General features: G+C 43.3%; 1 long non-coding RNA gene across 1 annotated transcript in view; it reads right to left on the bottom strand.

Moving 5' to 3' along the window:
• LOC141092463 (uncharacterized) overlaps positions 1–18,087 on the bottom strand; it is a 57,049-nt gene extending 38,962 nt beyond the window's left edge. Inside the window, exon 1 of the long non-coding RNA XR_012232807.1 lies at positions 18,044–18,087. This is a non-coding gene — a long non-coding RNA (uncharacterized lncRNA). The remainder of the gene's footprint in view (positions 1–18,043) is intronic.
• Between the last annotated feature and the right edge of the window lie 457 nt (positions 18,088–18,544).

Genomic DNA, 18,544 nt, shown 5'->3' with positions numbered 1-18,544 from the left:
GGAAAGCGTCAGCAGGCTGTGTTGCAGATGATGTGTTTGGGCGACAGACACACCGCCGAGGTGCTGGCCGAGTACTTGAAGCGACAAACTGAGTCATGGCTGGGCAGTGTACATCTTGAGGCAGGCAAGGTAGTTAGTGATAACGGCCGTAATTTTGTGGCAGCCATAGCCCTTTCAAAACTCAGCCATATACCTTGCTTGGCTCACACCTTGAACCTGGTGGTGCAGTGCTTCCTCAAAAATTATCCGGAGTTAACAGCCCTGCTCCAGAAGGTGCGAAGACTGTGCGCGCACATCCGCCGGTCGCCTGTACACTCCGTTCGTATGCAGAAGCTGCAGCGATTGCTCCACCTTCCCAACCACCGCCTCATTATCGACATTGCAACAAGGTGGAACTCCACCCTGCACATGGTGGAGCGGCTGTGCGAGCAGAGGCAGGCCATAATGCATTTGTGGGAGGATACACGGCCAGGCACTTTGAGAGCAGACATGGAGTTGACAGGTGTGCAGTGGTCGAAGCTGAAAGACCTTTGTAAAGTCCTTCAGTGTTTTGAGGAATGCACACGGCTGGTAAGCGCAGACGACGCCATCCTAAGCATGAGCATCCCACTTATGCGTCTGCTCATGCAAACTTTGACGCACCTTAAGGAGCAGGCGTCTGCAGCCAATGTTGATGAGGAGGAAGAGGAGGAGGGAATCCTTGATGACATTCAGCCATTGTCTGCTCAGGGACCTCTCCTGGACGAGGTGGAGGAAGAAGAGGAGGAGGAGGATGATGATGGGGATGATTACTTAGGGGAGGAGGATGCATCTCGTGGGGCAAGTGAAAATGTTGGCGTGGCAATGTCTGGTACAGGGTTTGTGCGTGACTGGAGGGATGTGGATTTGCCAGAAAGTGCTCCTCCACCCAGCACTCGCAGTGCATCATTGACACCGGGAACATTGGCCCACATGTCAGATTATGCCTTGCGGATCCTAAAAAGGGACCCCCGCATTGCCAAAATGATGAACGATGACGACTACTGGTTGGCCAGCATCCTGGATCCACGCTATAAAGGCAAATTACAAAAACCATCATGCCACAGGAGAACCTTGACCTAATATTGGCTAATAAACAAGCAACTCTGGTAAATCGGTTGCTTGAGGCATTCCCAGCACACAGCAGCGGTGATGGTTCTCACACGAGCCGTACGGGCCGGGGGCAGCTTGGCAGAGGTGTTCGTGGTGCACACAGCAGAAGTGGCGTTGGAGACAGGGGTTTCATGACAATGTTGTGGACTGATTTTTCAAATACCGCTCACACAACTGGTAATACTGCATCGATGGAAAGTGACAGGAGACAGCAGTTGTCAACTATGGTTACAAACTACTTTTCCTCCCATATCGATGTTCTCCCACACAGGTCATTCCCCTTTGACTATTGGGCCGCTAAACTGGACACCTGGCCTGAATTGGCCCAATATGCCTTACAGGAGCTCGCTTGCCCAGCTGCAAGTGTGCTATCGGAAAGAGTCTTCAGTGCAGCTGGATCAATCCTGACAGAAAAAAGGACCCGTCTGTCAACCCAAAATGTGGATGATCTAACCTTCATTAAAATGAACCACGCATGGGTTTCCAAGGATTTTGTCCCACCTTCCCCTGATGACACATAGGGTGACAGAAAAATGGCTTGCTTTGGTCCACCTCTTCCTGGTACTTCACCTATTTCGCCTTTTGCATCAGCTGAATGTCCAACATCAACATATGCCACTTTCTAAAACTCCCTAACTGTGCTGCCTCCCCCCCCATGGCCGGGGTCACCACCTAGCGCACGACACCGTGCGAGTGCCGTTGCCCTGGACAGGTGGGTAGGCCGACTCTTGGGCGCGGGCACTGGCACAGGGTCCCTCATAGTGCAATCAAGTGTCTCTGATGGTGGTGGTGCACACCCGCCGTCAGACACACCGCTGTACTATGAGGGGCCCAGTGCCAGTACCAACGCCCACGAGTGGGCCCCCCTTGCTTGGGCAGGGCCCCAGCATTTGCAATCTTTACCTCTCCCTGCTCCTCCGCTGTGTAATCTGGGCCGTCAAATCCATACTGTGCCTGACACCGTCTGAGCCTGCCTCCTGATGTATAGACATATATTTTGAATGTGTACGCTATCCATACATGTTATCCGGGGATACGGTACCCTTTCTAACCTTTGTGCAATCACGTGCAATCCATACTGGGCCTAACACCGTCTGAGCCTGCCTCCTGAGACATATATTTTGAATGTGTACGCTATCCATACATGTTATCCGGGGATACGGTACCCTTTCTAACCTTTGTGCAATCACGTGCAATCCATACTGGGCCTAACACCGTCTGAGCCTGCCTCCTGAGACATATATTTTGAATGTGTACGCTATCCATACATGTTATCCGGGGATACGGTACCCTTTCTAACCTTTGTGCAATCACGTGCAATCCATACTGGGCCTAACACCGTCTGAGCCTGCCTCCTGAGACATATATTTTGAATGTGTACGCTATCCATACATGTTATCCGGGGATACGGTACCCTTTCTAACCTTTGTGCAATCACGTGCAATCCATACTGGGCCTAATACCGTCTGAGCCTGCCTCCTGAGACATATATTTTGAATGTGTACGCTATCCATACATGTTATCCGGGGAAACGGTACCCTTTCTAACCTTTGTGCAATCACGTGCAATCCATACTGGGCCTAACACCGTCTGAGCCTGCCTCCTGAGACATATATTTTGAATGTGTACGCTATCCATACATGTTATCCGGGGATACGGTACCCTTTCTAACCTTTGTGCAATCACGTGCAATCCATACTGGGCCTAACACCGTCTGAGAATGATAGATGGGGCCCACCATACACTGGAACATTCCAAAGGTGGACATCAGACACTGGAGCAGCATTTACAGGGCCCATTATACACTAGAGCATTAGAAATGGGGCCCATTATGTTTGGAGCATTATTTGGGCCCATAAGACAGTAGAGCTTCATCCATGGGGACCAACATATACTGTAGCATTATGTGGAGCTCATCATATACTGTTTCAAACATTATATGGGACCAATGATTCTGTATGGAGAAATAGATGGGCCTCGTCATGAGATGTAAAAAGTGAGGTATTTTTCATTGTACTATACCGCTATTTCTCTGCCGTATCGGAGCATGATGAGTTGTGGTATGTGTTAAAGGGGCGCTCTTTCGCCCAGGGCACATGAAAACCTGGAGCCAGCCCTCCCCCCCCCACAGTCTGTAGCCAAATAACCCCCATTTTTCAGTGCGTAACTTGTATTATGAAGTTAATTAAGGTTGACAAGCTTAAGTAAGAAGAATTGATGCTTTTGGCATTCAAATGGGCACTGTAGGTGTGTTTCCTGTCCTCCTCTCACTGCCGACTTTTATTCCCCATTGACTTACATTGGGTTTCGTGTTTCGGGACGACCCCGACTTTTCCCTATAATCGGACGATCTTGCTCGACCCGACTTTTGGAAAAGTCGGGTTTCACGAAACGAAACGCGACCCTAAAAAACCAAAAGTCGCTCAACTCTAATGGGTATTATAGGTGCTGATTGTTTATCACACAATCAGTACTGAGACACCTGCTGGTCTCTTTATTTTGTATGCACATTGGCACTATAATTCTCACTTTTTATTAGAATAATATTGGTATATTTGCACAGATATGTGAACGGTTCTTAAATATCTTTTTTGGTTATAATAAAAAAAAAAAATTTTTCATATGTTTTTTGCATAATAATTATAAAACACTTACATATTTTTTGCAGTGATACACATTGTTATTATATTTTTTTTGCACGATATTTATTTTTCCAGCAAGATGTTTATTACTATGTCCCATCCGTCTGGATAGTTATACCCTCCTATTTTATGTAATGAGGATATAAATATATACGTACATTGATGTGTTGCTACTATTGTGGAAAACTTTATGTTTTATTTTATACTTAATAAAAATATATTTTTATATATGGACTTATGGTCAATGTTTTATTGTAGTAAAAGAACAGAATAATCCAGCTCACCGCACTGCCTTGCTGGTAGGATCCAAATCCTGCGCACGGATTTGACTAGGCAGTCAATCAATAGTAGAAAAAAGGGAAGAAAGTTCCAGCGCAAGGAATGGAAAATTAAAAATCCATTTTATTGTGCCAATGCATATTAAAATTCCAGCAGGTACAGCATATCAGTCGGATGACTGCAGAACAACGCGTTTCGACGCCTCAGGTCTTAATCATGTTCATGATTAAGACCTGAGGCGTCGAAACGCGTTGTTCTGCAGTCATCCGACTGATATGCTGTACCTGCTGGAATTTTAATATGCATTGGCACAATAAAATGGATTTTTAATGTTTTATTGTGGTATGCTTTGCTCAGTTTTTTTGACTGTCCTAAATAATATTATATAGTCTTTTGGGGATTGCCGATGCACATATGCCATTTGGTCTTAGAGATTTCTCTATTTTGATTGCTGTTGTTTCCCCAATTGCTCCTTTTGTGTGTTTTTTATCTGCAATAGACTGTGAGTAAAGCTTTGGAACTACATGCCCTGGTGTCCTCCACTTATTCCTGCGCCAACCCACTCAGAACTGCTACATCCCTTGCGCCTGACACTACACCATCTAAGTGTCACTTCACCTACTCTGCCCTGGGACTACAGCCCTGCCTGTGGAGGGCTATAACATCATTGTTGCACCACACCATCTGTCCCAGAGGATCTGTCTGCAGCGTCGGCTTACATCTTCATTGCCGAACACCACAGGTGGCGTCACGAATCATCTCTTCATAAACTTTATTCCATCACTTCACTCCCTTACATGGACGCCCAGGGCCACGGACCGGGTCACCGCTACTGTGACACTTCCCTGTGATATACCGGCCCGGTACCGAGTACCCCACTGCCCTGGCGGGCGATCCAGATCCGCAGGCTCATATGCACGCATAGTGGACATGGGATTTCTAGAAATCCCATCCACTATGCTGTAACATCTGGCCGCTGCAGTTTTGACGCTGCATAAATAAGCAGCGTGAAACCTGCAGCAATTACTGAACGTGGGAACGTACCCTGAATGTAGCTGGAGAGATTGGTATGAGCTGCAATACCAGACAGTCCAAGGATAAGAGTGGCCAATGGTGCTATGGAAAAAAAAGACAGTGGGACTCAATGCCATGCAGCAGCCGGGTCTTAAATGCAGTGAAGGAGCGCACGCTCAGCCTCCTCTGCTGAAAGCAGCTGTGTACAGAGCTCCGCTTTCTTTGGCAGTCACATTGACAATGAATTGGAGGTCGAGCATGGACACCTCCGCTCTAAACAAGATGAGAATGCAGAGCCCCGTTCTTGCTATATCAAAGTTTAGTACTCAAAATTGCTGGGAGTCCCTCCAGTTGGACCCCAGTGATCAGCAAATTATACTCTATTCTATCAATAGAGGATAACTTTTTTTAATAACACTTTAAAATTAAACAGATGAGAGTTCGATGTGCCAAATCTTATTACCGTAATTAATGCTACATGATAGACTTGGTACGTCTTCGGACTGTCTAGTATAACAGAATTCTAGAATGTTAGAGTTGAAGGGACCTCCTGGGTCATCGTGTCCAATCCCCTACTCATTGCAGGATTCACTAAATCATCCCAGGCAAATGTCGGTCAGCCTCTGTTTGAAGACTTCCATTGAAGGAGAACGCACCACCTCTCGTGGCAGCCTGTTACACTCATTGATCACCCTCACTGTCAAAAAGATTTTTCTAATGACTAATCTGTATCTTCTCCCTTTTGTTTCATTCCATTGGTTCTCGAGTTTCCATGTGCATATTAGTTTTATGGCTAGGTGCAACAGTGAACTATATGTCATTTAATAACTAAATAACTTACTAACTCAAGGGTGAAACTATCACTGTGTCACATCATCACAGCAAGAACACTTTCTAGTGTAGTAAGTATTGATCTCTAACCTTACTAACCCTAATCCTTCATGTACAAACTCTGGACAAAGATTACTGGCTTGTTGTTGCCCCTTTGATGCCCAATATTCTCTTAGCTACACTTCCTTTTTTTTTTTTAGATCAGTTAGCCAGACCTTATTCACGTTTCGTCTTTAAAAATAACTTTGTCCCAATTTCAAATAAGTTTTTTGGCACATGCCGAGAGTTCTAGTTTCCCAGGAGCTGGTGACCAACGCCTCCGTTTTCCAATTCTTACGTCCCATAAAGAAAAATGTCATTATGATTATTTGCTCCCATTTCTGTTGTAGACATGAGGATCTGCTTCCCAGAGTGGGACCTCACGCGATTATCGCATGACACGGGTCACTGCAGTCTGCTTAAAGTTTGGAGTAGACTGAAATCCCACATATTTCCCCTGAAGTGGTCACATGCCGTCAATTAATAGGACCATTAATTCAGCACAGAGCTTCTAACCTGATGGTAGGAAACAAGCGGACTTCATGGTTCAAATTATAAGAAGCTTCCCTTTCTGTAATTGATAATTACATGGGCTGAAATAAAAAGCCTCAATAAGTACCAAGATAAATCCGCTCGTCTTGCAACTGATCAGCTCCGGGGCAATGAAGATAGAGGACAAAGGACTGTCTTGTGCAGAATTGTACCCTGTAGTGGAGATAACCTACCCGATAGCTCCCACCTATATGGTCTATGGGCTTTACCGTCTGCTTTTTCCCCTAAAACTAAAAAAGCCCTATTTGATTAGGTGGCAACCATTATGGCCCCCATGATGCATCCTTTGTCTGGCTTCTGAATGGTTTAAGGACATGTTACTCTGCATCTTCTTTGTCTATAATGACTACTGAGCCAAGCACTTTTGTAATTTGGAGTTGCAGATAAGTTGGATGACAAACTAAATAAGAACTGTAATCCCATTAATTTGGTCTCATCCAACCTTCCTATGGCCAGATATCTAAATAATGGCTGAAATAGCATATTTATTAAAAAAAAACAAAAAAAAAAACATACTTTCTCAAGCCAAAGACTACATTCGAGAGAGCATGGGACCCTCGATTTTCCCGATAGGTAGAATGCTATAAATATGCTATAAACTCTTCAAACTATGCAAACACATTGGATTGGTAACTAATTATTGATATGTTGGTTGTCCACCTTTGGGCACACAATCTTATATTTTTTACTTAAGCGCATGTATTTGGGACAAAAAAAAATAGACAAACAACATTTTTGCAATTGGATTTCATTGAAAAATTTGCAGCAGTAGGCTTTTACAGGTTCCTTTGTTTCCCTCACATTAAACTTTGAGGTGACCAGTGGTCATACATTAGCTCAGAGCGTTACAGAAAAAGAAAGGTAAAAGCGTTACAAACCCTCCCAGCAAACTATGAGAAGCAGCTCACTGACAGATTCTCAGATAACTCATACTTCAGCCAGCAATAGACAGCGCAGAACAGAGGCTATAGAAGGCAAACATGATTTTTAGCCCCAAATACATGCATTTAAGAAATAAGAAATTGTCAACCCCTTTAAGTACTATTCGTTTCAGAGGGTCTGGGTTTTGAGCATAAACCACCAGGCAGAGACATTCAATTTATGCAGGGCCAACCTGCACCAAGCAAATCTAGGCACAGGCTGGGATCCTCAGCAACTTGGGCTCCAACTCTGGCCAGGTTTCAACTTGTGGCATTCATCATACATGTTATATAGCGAGCAGCTGAGAATAATTGCTGGGAACAGTCATCATCAATCGGAACGGCAGTTCTTTATAGGTTGTAAAGAGGGAGAGTATTCTTTCTGAAAATCATTGGGTCCCTCTGCAACATGACTGTGGGAGCCGATGGCACAGTCATGGCAGCTGGGGGTGTAATGAAGGCCCTTGTGCCTGCCATGTTTGAACACCTATGAAGCCCAGCCTGTTGTGAGTTCATTTTCCCCTTCACCGTCGATGTCTGATGAACTCCCTCTTCTGGTGAAGGAAGGTAGTGAGGCTGATTACCAAACACCTGATCTGGTAGATGATGACTGGGTAACAGGAACTTCTGACTGGATATAAGGCAGCCGACGCCCTTCTGAGTCGCTGGTGATTTCTCTGCTGGATTCTTGGAGACCAGTCTGATTCCTGCTTCCCAAAGATAAGTTTTTGCTCTGCTATTGAACTTATTAGTTTTGTTTTGTTTACTTTGTTTTTTGGAGTTCAGCCATCCCCGGTTGGGGGTGTGCCGAGTTCCATTTTTGTCTCTGATCAGTTTGTCTCTTTGCTCTGTCTTCAGAATTTACCTGAGTGCTGATATAGTCATTTTGAAGTCCTAGCGACTTCAGGGCCTGTTTTTCCTATCAGACGGTTGGGACATTTTTTGGTAGGGTTTTTTGCGGATTGCAGACAGCAGCTTTTCTATCCTGTCCTTTTTAGTTAGCTTGGGCCCCATCGTTTGCTCAACCTATCTTTCTATCTGTGTTAGTGTTTTCATCTTGCTTCACCATCATTGTATGTTGGGGGCTGCCTATTGCTTTGGGGTCTGCTCTGGGGTATTTTTGTTTTTTCCTCCTTTGTTGACTCATTCATAACACCAGCCTGTGGCTTGGTCTCATTGGAGATCGGCATTTTACAATACACAGCAATATTTCAGTGTATAGAACAAGTGATCAAGCAATCCCTAGATCAAGTATGCTAGGGGGACTTAAAAAAAAAAAAGATACTGAAAAAAAAAGTTTACAAATATAAAAGTTCATATCACACCCATTGTTCCAGAACGTAAAGAAAAGCTAAATATATATACACATATATATATATATATATATATATATATATATATATCTCACCTTCTTCGTGACCGTACCAACTATTAAAATGTAATATTTATTTGATACAGCGAATGCCAGAATGCGAAAAACAAATCTAAATGAAGTATCACAATTTTATGGTCACTTCACCCCCCCCGTAAAAATGGATTAGAAAGTTGTTTGGACCCGAAAATGGTAATTATTATATAAATTGAAGGTCATATCGCAAAGTCTATTAAACAAAAAATAAAATAATTATAACTTTTGGAAAACTAGGAGGAAAAGAAAAAAAAAAAATCACTTTGGATTTACAGCTTGCACTTCCAGGAATCCGCATGTTTTTTTCAAACCCAAACATTTGTACTGTGAATGGCCTCCTGGAGCCTTATTCTTCTGCATTGGATGATAATTTCACTTCAAATGGACACAGATTTAGGTATGGCGCATGCAGCGAAAACCACGGGAAATGTGACATATGTGAACAACTCAAGAACTTACGGGTGATTTGCTTTTTTTTTTTTTGCTGGAGGGCACTTTTTTTTTTTTAATATCTCCCAGGTTTGTAGGTCTATCGCTTGTCACCGTGATGGACTGTTTATTAGTTTAAGGTTCAGCCTGGTGTCATGGAGAATAAATAGGCTGCCCAGGTTGGCATTGCCATGTGACAAGCGCCAGACACGGCCTACGTTAGGATCTTTATCATCATCTGTAGGTCAGGCCGGCATAAAAGGGCTCTGTCTGCGGCAGTCATCAGGTCTGGCTGATACCATCGTCATGTCTGTCTGTTTTATCAACACATCCAGGGAATTTGCAGCAGAGCAAAACGGACATTGACTTCTTATATATTGTTTACATGTGGAAGACAAACACTTCCTTAGAGCAGCCGACTTCATATCGACATGAGGCTTGGAGTCTAGGATGCCTCACTGAGGAGGTGCAAAACAGGTTGCAATAGAGCAAAAAAAAGTCAAATTCTGATCAGATATTTCTTACTTAAAGTCATGAAAAAACTTAAGTACACTCTCTTTAAATTCCAAAGTTTTACATAGCAGGACAAAATAAAATCAATATCTGGTCCTTAGAAGGTCTTTAAAAAGTGTTTATAAGTAGAGAGGAGCAAATTGATTTGTAGTGAATCAATTCAATTAATTTTATTAAATTTGTAGGTCCCGGTGAATTTGAACAAATTGCAATTCCATTTGCACAAAAATATTAGTAAATAGGCTATTGGTTACTATTATTATTTATATAGCGCCATTAATTCCATGGTGCTGTACATGAGAAGGGGATTACATGCAAAGTTATAGATATCGTTTACAGTAGACAAATTTACAATGACAGATTGGTACAGAGGAGAGAGGACCCTGTCCTTGCGGACTTATATTCTACGGGATAGTGGGGAAGAGACAGAAGGTCGGCGGTGCAGCAGATCTGGTGGTGGTGAGGTGGTGGTGAGGCGGCAGAATGGTTATTGCATGGTTAAGCTTTCCTGAAGAGAAGGGTTTTCAGGTTCCGTCTGAAGGATCTGAGGGTGGTGGATAATCGGACGTGTTGAGGCATGGCATTCCAGAGGATGGGGGATATTCGGGAGAAGTCTTGGAGGCTGTTGTGTGAGGAACGAATAAGTGTGGAGGAGAGTAGGAGGTCTTGGGAGGATCGAAGATTGTGTAAGGGAAGATATTGGGAGATTAGTTCAGAGATATAGGAAGGTGACAGGTTATAGATGGCTTTGTAAGTCAGTGTTAGTAGTTTGAATTGGATTCATTGGGGAATTGGGAGCCAGTGGAGGGATTTGTAGAGGGGAGAAACAGGGGAGTAGCGAGAAGAGGTGGATTAGTCAGGCAGCAGAGTGGAGGACAGACTGAAGTGGTGCAAGAGAGTTGGCGGGGAGACCACAGAGGAGGGTGTTGCAGTAATCAAGGCATGCACAAGAGTTTTAGTAGATTGAGGGCTGAGGAAGAGACAGATTCTGGAAATATTTTTGAGCTGGAGGCGACAGGAGGGGGTAAGAGTTTGGACATGTGATTTGAAGAACAGGGCAGAGTCGAGAGTTACCGCGAGGCAGCGGATTTCAGGTGCGGGAGAGAGTATGATGCCGTTTACCATAATAGATAGATCAGGTAGGGAAGATACGCGAGATGGAGGAAAGATAATGAGTTCGGTTTTGTCTACATTGAGTTTTAGGAAGCGAGAGGTGAAGAAGGGGGATATGGCTGATAGACACTCTGGGATTCTGGACAGCAGGGAGGTGACATCTGGGCCAGAGAGGTAGATCTGAATGTCGTCCTCATACAGGTGGTACTGGAAGCCATGGGACTTTATGAGTTGTCCTAGGCCAAGGGTATAGATGGAAAAAAGTAGGGGCCCCAGGACAGAGGGGGACTCCAACAGAGAGAGGGCGGGATGAGGAGGTAGTGTTGGAGTGGGAAACGCTAAATGTGCGGTCAGAAAGGTAAGAGGCAATCCAGGACAGGGCGAGGTCTTTGATGCCAAGGGATGAAAGAATCTGTATCAGTATGCAGTGGTCGACTGTGTCGAAGGCAGAGGACAGGTCGACAAGGAGGAGCTTTGGCTGTAAGTAAGTCATTAGTAATTTTGGTCAGGGCAGTTTCTGTGGAGTGGTGGGGGGGTTACTGTCCATTTCTATGGTGAGATCACTGACAGTACTAAGACTGAGTTTGTGTAAAATAGTTTAAAAGAGGTTGGATACAGTCCTAGGAAACCTCAGTGTTATACACATATTTTCAGGGCAAATGCAACCTCAACCTTACAACTTCAAATTTCAAAAAATTAGATCATTTATAATTATAAGGACATTTCCAAACAACTTGGAGTCCATCCAGTGGAAAAAGTTCAAGACAGTTGACAATCTTCCCAGGAATTGATATCCCAGCAAATTCACCCTAAGGGAGGATTCACACATATGTCTTTAAAAATGTACGTGAAAAAATGGTACCAGTGTCATGAGTGTTATGCATCAGTGTGTCATCAGTGTGTCCATTTTTACCATCAGTGTGTCATCAATGAGACCATTTTTAACAGTGTATGGTTCGTGTGTCCGTTTTTATCAGTGTTTTTCATGGATGGATAAAGAAACACAGAAATTACAAGCTTCTCCTATAAACAAGGAAAGCATGTGTGTTGTACATGTTTTTCACGGACCCGTAGACTTGTATTTGCCCTTTTCAAGCAAACAGGTGAACATCAGCATAGATCATAATGGGTACATGTTGTACCTGTGAAAAAAACAGATACAACACGTAAATGCTACACAGATGTCTGAATGAGGCCTAAGTCCAAAGCTCAGTGAAATTAAAAAAAAAAAATCAAGAGCTAAAGCTCAGAGACTAAAGTCAGAAATAGAATGTTAAATGTTAACGTTCATGGCGGTACATTTAGAAAGAGGTTGAACAAGTCTGGCGTGTTTGGAAGGGTTGCCAGAAGAAAAGAAAAAAACAGCTAAAAAGAACATGGCTTCTCTGCTAAAATTTGCAAAGTTGTATCTCAATAAACCATAAGAATTCTACAACAACGTTCATTGGACAGAAGAGGCCAAATTGGAGATGTTAGGACTTAATTTACAGTGTTACGTTTGATGGAAACCAAACACAACGTATCGGCGCAAATGCCTCATACTACCTGTCCGGCGCTGTAATGGTGGGGGGATGATTTGGGCTGGTTTTTCAGTCACAGAAACAGGACACCTCACGGTCCTTGAGTCAATAACGAAGGCATATGTTTAACAAGGTACTCTTTTGGAGGTTGTCCCCCAGTATTTATTTTGCTTTTTTTTTTTACTTCTGATATACAGTATGTATTCCAGTGCTGTGTAAAAATACAGGTTTGCCATTCTGTACATTATAAAAGATGGGTATCAATCCCTGCGGGAGTGCTAAGGAATAAAATGTGTTGTTACACAGGCTAAGAATATTTAGGTTTTATTTTAGGAGTGAGTGCAGTAAAGCAGTGTACATACATTGGGCCTCATTTACAAAAAAAAACAAAGCTGCCTGTGTTGTCCATAGCAACCAATCAGAACTCAGCTTTCATTTATTCACCTGCTCTGGTAAAATGACAGCTGCACTGTGATTGGTTGCTATGGGCGACAGAGGTTTTCCTGGAAAACTTGAGGCCTTAACCTTATTTATAGGCCACAATTCTTCCATTGTATGGGATATAGCATACAGTGGGGCAAAAAAGTATTTAGTCAGTCAGCAATAGTGCAAGTTCCACCACTTAAAAAGATGAGAGGCGTCTGTAATTTACATCATAGGTAGACCTCAACTATGGGAGACAAACTGAGAAAAAAAAATCCAGAAAATCACATTGTCTGTTTTTTTTCATTTTATTTGCATATTATGGTGGAAAATAAGTATTTGGTCAGAAACAAGCAATCAAGATTTCTGGCTCTCACAGACCTGTAACTTCTTCTTTAAGAGTCTCCTCTTTCCTCCACTCATTACCTGTAGTAATGGCACCTGTTTAAACTTGTTATCAGTATAAAAAGACACCTGTGCACACCCTCAAACAGTCTGACTCCAAACTCCACTATGGTGAAGACCAAAGAGCTGTCAAAGGACACCAGAAACAAAATTGTAGCCCTGCACCAGGCTGGGAAGACTGAATCTGCAATAGCCAACCAGCTTGGAGTGAAGAAATCAACTGTGGGAGCAATAATTAGAAAATGGAAGACATACAAGACCACTGATAATCTCCCTCGATCTGGTGCTCCACGCAAAATCCCACCCCGTGGGGTCAGAATGATCACAAGAACGGTGAGCAAAAATCCCAGAACCACGCGGGGGGACCTAGTGAATGAACTGCAGAGAGCTGGGACCAATGTAACAAGGCCTACCATAAGTAACACACTACGCCACCATGGACTCAGATCCTGCAGTGCCAGACGTGTCCCACTGCTTAAGCCTGTACATGTCCGGGCCCGTCTGAAGTTTGCTAGAGAGCATTTGGATGATCCAGAGGAGTTTTGGGAAAATGTCCTATGGTCTGATGAAACCAAACTGGAACTGTTTGGTAGAAACACAACTTGTAGTGTTTGGAGGAAAAAGAATACTGAGTTGCATCCATCAAACACCATACCTACTGTAAAGCATGGTGGTGGAAACATCATGCTTTGGGGCTGTTTCTCTGCAAAGGGGCCAGGACGACTGATCCGGGTACATGAAAGAATGAATGGGGCCATGTATCGTGAGATTTTGAGTGCAAACCTCCTTCCATCAGCAAGGGCATTGAAGATGAAACGTGGCTGGGTCTTTCAACATGACAATGATCCAAAGCACACCGCCAGGGCAACGAAGGAGTGGCTTCGTAAGAAGCATTTCAAGGTCCTGGAGTGGCCTAGCCAGTCTCCAGATCTCAACCCTATAGAAAACCTTTGGAGGGAGTTGAAAGTCCGTGTTGCCAAGCGAAAAGCCAAAAACATCACTGCTCTAGAGGAGATCTGCATGGAGGAATGGGCCAACATACCAACAACAGTGTGTGGCAACCTTGTGAAGACTTACAGAAAACGTTTGACCTCTGTCATTGCCAGCAAAGGATATATCACAAAGTATTGAGATGAAATTTTGTTTCTGACCAAATACTTATTTTCCACCATAATATGCAAATAAAATGAAAAAAAAACAGACAATGTGATTTTCTGGATTTTTTTTTCTCAGTTTGTCTCCCATAGTTGAGGTCTACCTATGATGTAAATTACAGACGCCTCTCATCTTTTTAAGTGGTGGAACATGCACTATTGCTGACTGACTAAATACTTTTTTGCCCCACTGTAGCTGTATGATCATTGGGCATCTGATATCCGAGACCCCACAAATAGTGACCCAGTACCTGCCACGAACAGTAGCAATCCACCAGTATAAGCTCCGGTACTTGCATTTTAACCAATAAATTGTTATCAGTCTCCGGCAGCAGCATTTAAATATTACGATTGTGCGGTTCAGTAGGTTTGCCACCTTTCAGTTACCTGCGCAGAGAGCTGATGAGTTATCATGGTAGCCGAGGGCCTACTCATGGCACCCCGTCACTTCCATGTTTGCTCTCGTATTAAGACCAGCCTTAACTATTAGTGATGAGTGAACGTGCTCGGATAAAGTGTTATCCGATCCTGCTAGGGCGCTAGCAGAGTATCTTCGGCGTGCTCGAGTACTAAGTTCGATTTGCCGCAGCTGCATGTCTCATGGCTGTTTGACAGCCGATACACATGCAATCCATGCATTTGTTGTGGGTGTCGAGCAGCCGCGAGACATGCAGCTGCGAGGACTCAAACATGTTATTCGAGCACTCCGAAGATACTCTGCTAGCGCCCGGACGTGCTCAAATCACATGGGTATGTGCACTCATTGCAGATTTGCCTGCAGAATTTTCTGCACGGAATCTGCATCTCTTGGCAGAAAATGCAGGTAAAAATCTGCGCTTTTTTGGGGTGGAATTTTGTGCGGATTGGCCTGCGTTTTTAGCCCTGTAGATTTCATTAATGGAATGGGTGTAAGAACCCATGCGGATCCGCAAAAAGAATTGACATGCTGCGGAAAATAAACCGCTGCGGATTCCGTGAGGAATTTTCCGCAGCACGTGCAAAGCTTTTTTTTCCCCTATTGACTTACATTGGTTGGTCAAACACTTGCGAATCCGCAGCAAATCTGCAACGTGTGCACATACCCTATCCCTTGCACGTTCGCTCATCAAGATTAACTTTATACTGCTGTAAAAAAAAATATGCATCATACAAGTGAACAAAACTTCACAGTTGGGGACTAAAAATAAAATGAAAAGTAGTAAAAAAAAAAACAAGTTAAAGTTAAAAGTTTTAATCACTTCACTTTACCTAGTTACCCAATTAATAAAAAAATGTAACCAATAAAAATATAAATATAATTGGCATCTCCATAAAGGTCAGATCTATCAAAAATTAATTTAACTTGTACGGTAAATGCCCCCCAAAAAACTGCAATATATATATATATATATAGCCAGCTTTTGCTCTCCACACCTAACCCCATCCAAAGTAATACAACAAAAAGCAATTAAATTGTCATATATAAACCCAATATGGTATCACTAAAAACATCAGCTGGTGCACGATAAAACAATCCCCCGCACAGTTCAATCTATAGGGGGAAAAAAAAAATTAGAAAAAGTTATGGTTTTCAGAACACGGCGACACAAACCAATTTTTTTTTTTATTACAAGGTTCTGAATATTTAGTTACTACTACTATGTGGAAGGAAAAATGTAATAAAAAAAGTTACAATATATCTCTTGGAAGTAAAGGAGGAAAAGAATTAAATTTAAAAAATGAAAAAAAATGTAAAAATAAAAAAAAAAAATCGCCCATAAGATAAGGGGTTAGCGTAGATGTAACCGAGTGCACTTCACATGATAAAAGGCAGAGACAGCACAAGCGTCTATACTGATGGGCAACCACTAACACATCCTTCATTCATGAGCAGGAGTTCATAGCATCGAAATGCACACAGATAAGGCTGGTATAGGGGGAGAGTCAGGGGTGTAATGACCGGCCGATGAGGATTCATTTTGCGACGTAAAATATTTTACTGACTGTTTTTAAACAATATTTTGCCTCTCAAAATGTGTCCTCTGCGATCTCCTGCTGTAATGTCAGTGTTGTCTTTTGCTTCCTCCCCTGCCCAGGAGCTGTGGTATGTTCTGTACACGGTCAGACACAGGGGTGAGAGAGACAGAGCACAGGGAGGAGACAGCTCAAACGGGACAGCACATGAGGGGAGAACACAGCACAGGAAGGAGAGAGACAGCAGACAAGGGGCATAGCACATGGGGTAGACAGGTCAAAGAAGAGAGCACAGACCGGAGAAGTCAGCACACGGGGGAGAGATTCTCAACGCTGCAAAGCCTGCCCCCATCGTGACATTACCACCCTCAGGCCTCCATCTAGTTTGAAGTATTCATCTGCAAACATTGCTATGAAAAATACAGTAGAAAAGTAGGATATAAATTGGCCATTATATATGCCCAAGTCCCATCAACCATAGGTGATTTTAAGCAGCTAGCTGGTGCACTCCTGCCCCATAAATTGTAGGCTTTTTTGCCCAGGAGAGGTGACAAAACAGGACAGGGACCCAACTTTCGAAGGACGCCTTGACGTTGCAGTTGGGCACACATATTGGCCAATTTAAGCGTTAATATCTTCTTTTCTACCATATTTTTCATAGCCATTTTTGCAGATGAATATTTCACGTATACATTATATAGTGCTTTTTTTCCCTTTTTTCCCCCATTTTCTATGGCAGTAATTCATCTTCTCAGTGCTCCCCAACTCCAGTCCTCAAGTGTTACTACTTGTTTTCAGGATTTCCTAGTATTTCACAGGTGATGGAATTCCTGCCTATGTAGGTGATGCAATCATCACCTGGGCCATACTATGGAAATCCTGAAAACATGACCTGTTGGTGGCTCTTGAGGACTGGAGTTGGGGAACACTGTAAAGGAGTAATCATTCTTGGTAAATCATGGTGCAACCTTTATTGTTTTTCTACTACAAGGATAAGGCAGCGGTTGGGGGGTCTCTGGAGGTGGACACCCCCCACTCCCATTATTCCCAATTAGGAAAATAAGGGACTAATAATAGGAGTATTAGTCCAGCTTTCTGAGAAGACATAATACACAATCCCAGCGGTGCTGAGTGTTATACATTCACAGGGCAGGCCGCTGCCAAGTGCCCTCCTATCTGTGCGGCCAGGGCTGGCCGCTCCAACATTGTTTTCTCCAGTGAAATATGACTGCCTAAAATTCCTCACATGTTGTATTAGTTAAAACCCCCATTCGACATAGTTAAGCCATGCTGTAAGCTTCTCTTACCCTCAAGAACAAACAACAAAGGTCTTCCAAAAGCAGTAAGGAAGCAGAAGACGGTAACACAACCTGCACGAAATCTGTACCCCTCCAGGGCTGCTGATCCCACGACACGACACAATGGGGGAATATACAGCCAAAAATGAGAAACGTGCAAGGCGGACTAAAGAGGAGATCCCAAAAATCCCAGCCTCCGAAGTATCATCACTATTATAATATGTTATACTCCAAGCAGATACATTTTACCTGCGCTGATACATTGCAACAAACTATAAAGACAGGAGCGACTCGAGATCTGCGTGTTTACTTTATGCTCTCTTCGTGACAGTGCCGTCATTTTCCCATCACACTTTCCATCAGAAAAGCAACATGAATGTTAAGAGTTTAACACAGCAAAAAAGGGCAGCAGTATCTACCTGCCTAGGTGTCACTGACATCGTGCACTACATCTGTGCTGCCCAGAGCCCTATAGAAGCCTTTTTTTTTTTCTTAGTATTAAAATTGCACACAATCACCCCTCCATGAAATGGAAGGTTGTGATTGGTTGTCTCATCAGGATTTTGCACCTGTGTTGCCTTCATCATTAGTAAGGGGGTCTGAATGGGAGGAGACACAGATTAGATATTAGAAAAAACTTTTTGACAGTTAGAGTGATCAATGAGTGGAACAGGCTGCCACGAGAGGTGGTGAGTTCTCCTTCAATGGAAGTCTTCAAACAGAGGCTTGGCAGACATGTGTCTGGGATGATTTAGCGAATCCTGCTTTGAGCAGGGGGTTGGACCAGATGGCCCAGGAGGTCCCTTCCAACTCTACGATTCTATGATTCTATTACCTGGGCAGGTAAATACTGTTTTGCTGTGTTAATTCTAGAAATTTTGGGTGAATTTTAAAGGGAATCTGTCAGCACAGGATGACTG

This window comes from Dendrobates tinctorius, unplaced genomic scaffold (genome assembly GCF_039654945.1).
Source record: "Dendrobates tinctorius isolate UK_male_01 unplaced genomic scaffold, ASM3965494v1 ptg000059l, whole genome shotgun sequence".
Classification (NCBI taxonomy): Eukaryota; Metazoa; Chordata; class Amphibia; order Anura; family Dendrobatidae; genus Dendrobates; species Dendrobates tinctorius.
The sequence above is the reverse complement of the archived record's forward strand: the minus strand, read 5'-3'. Positions and strand labels throughout refer to the sequence as shown.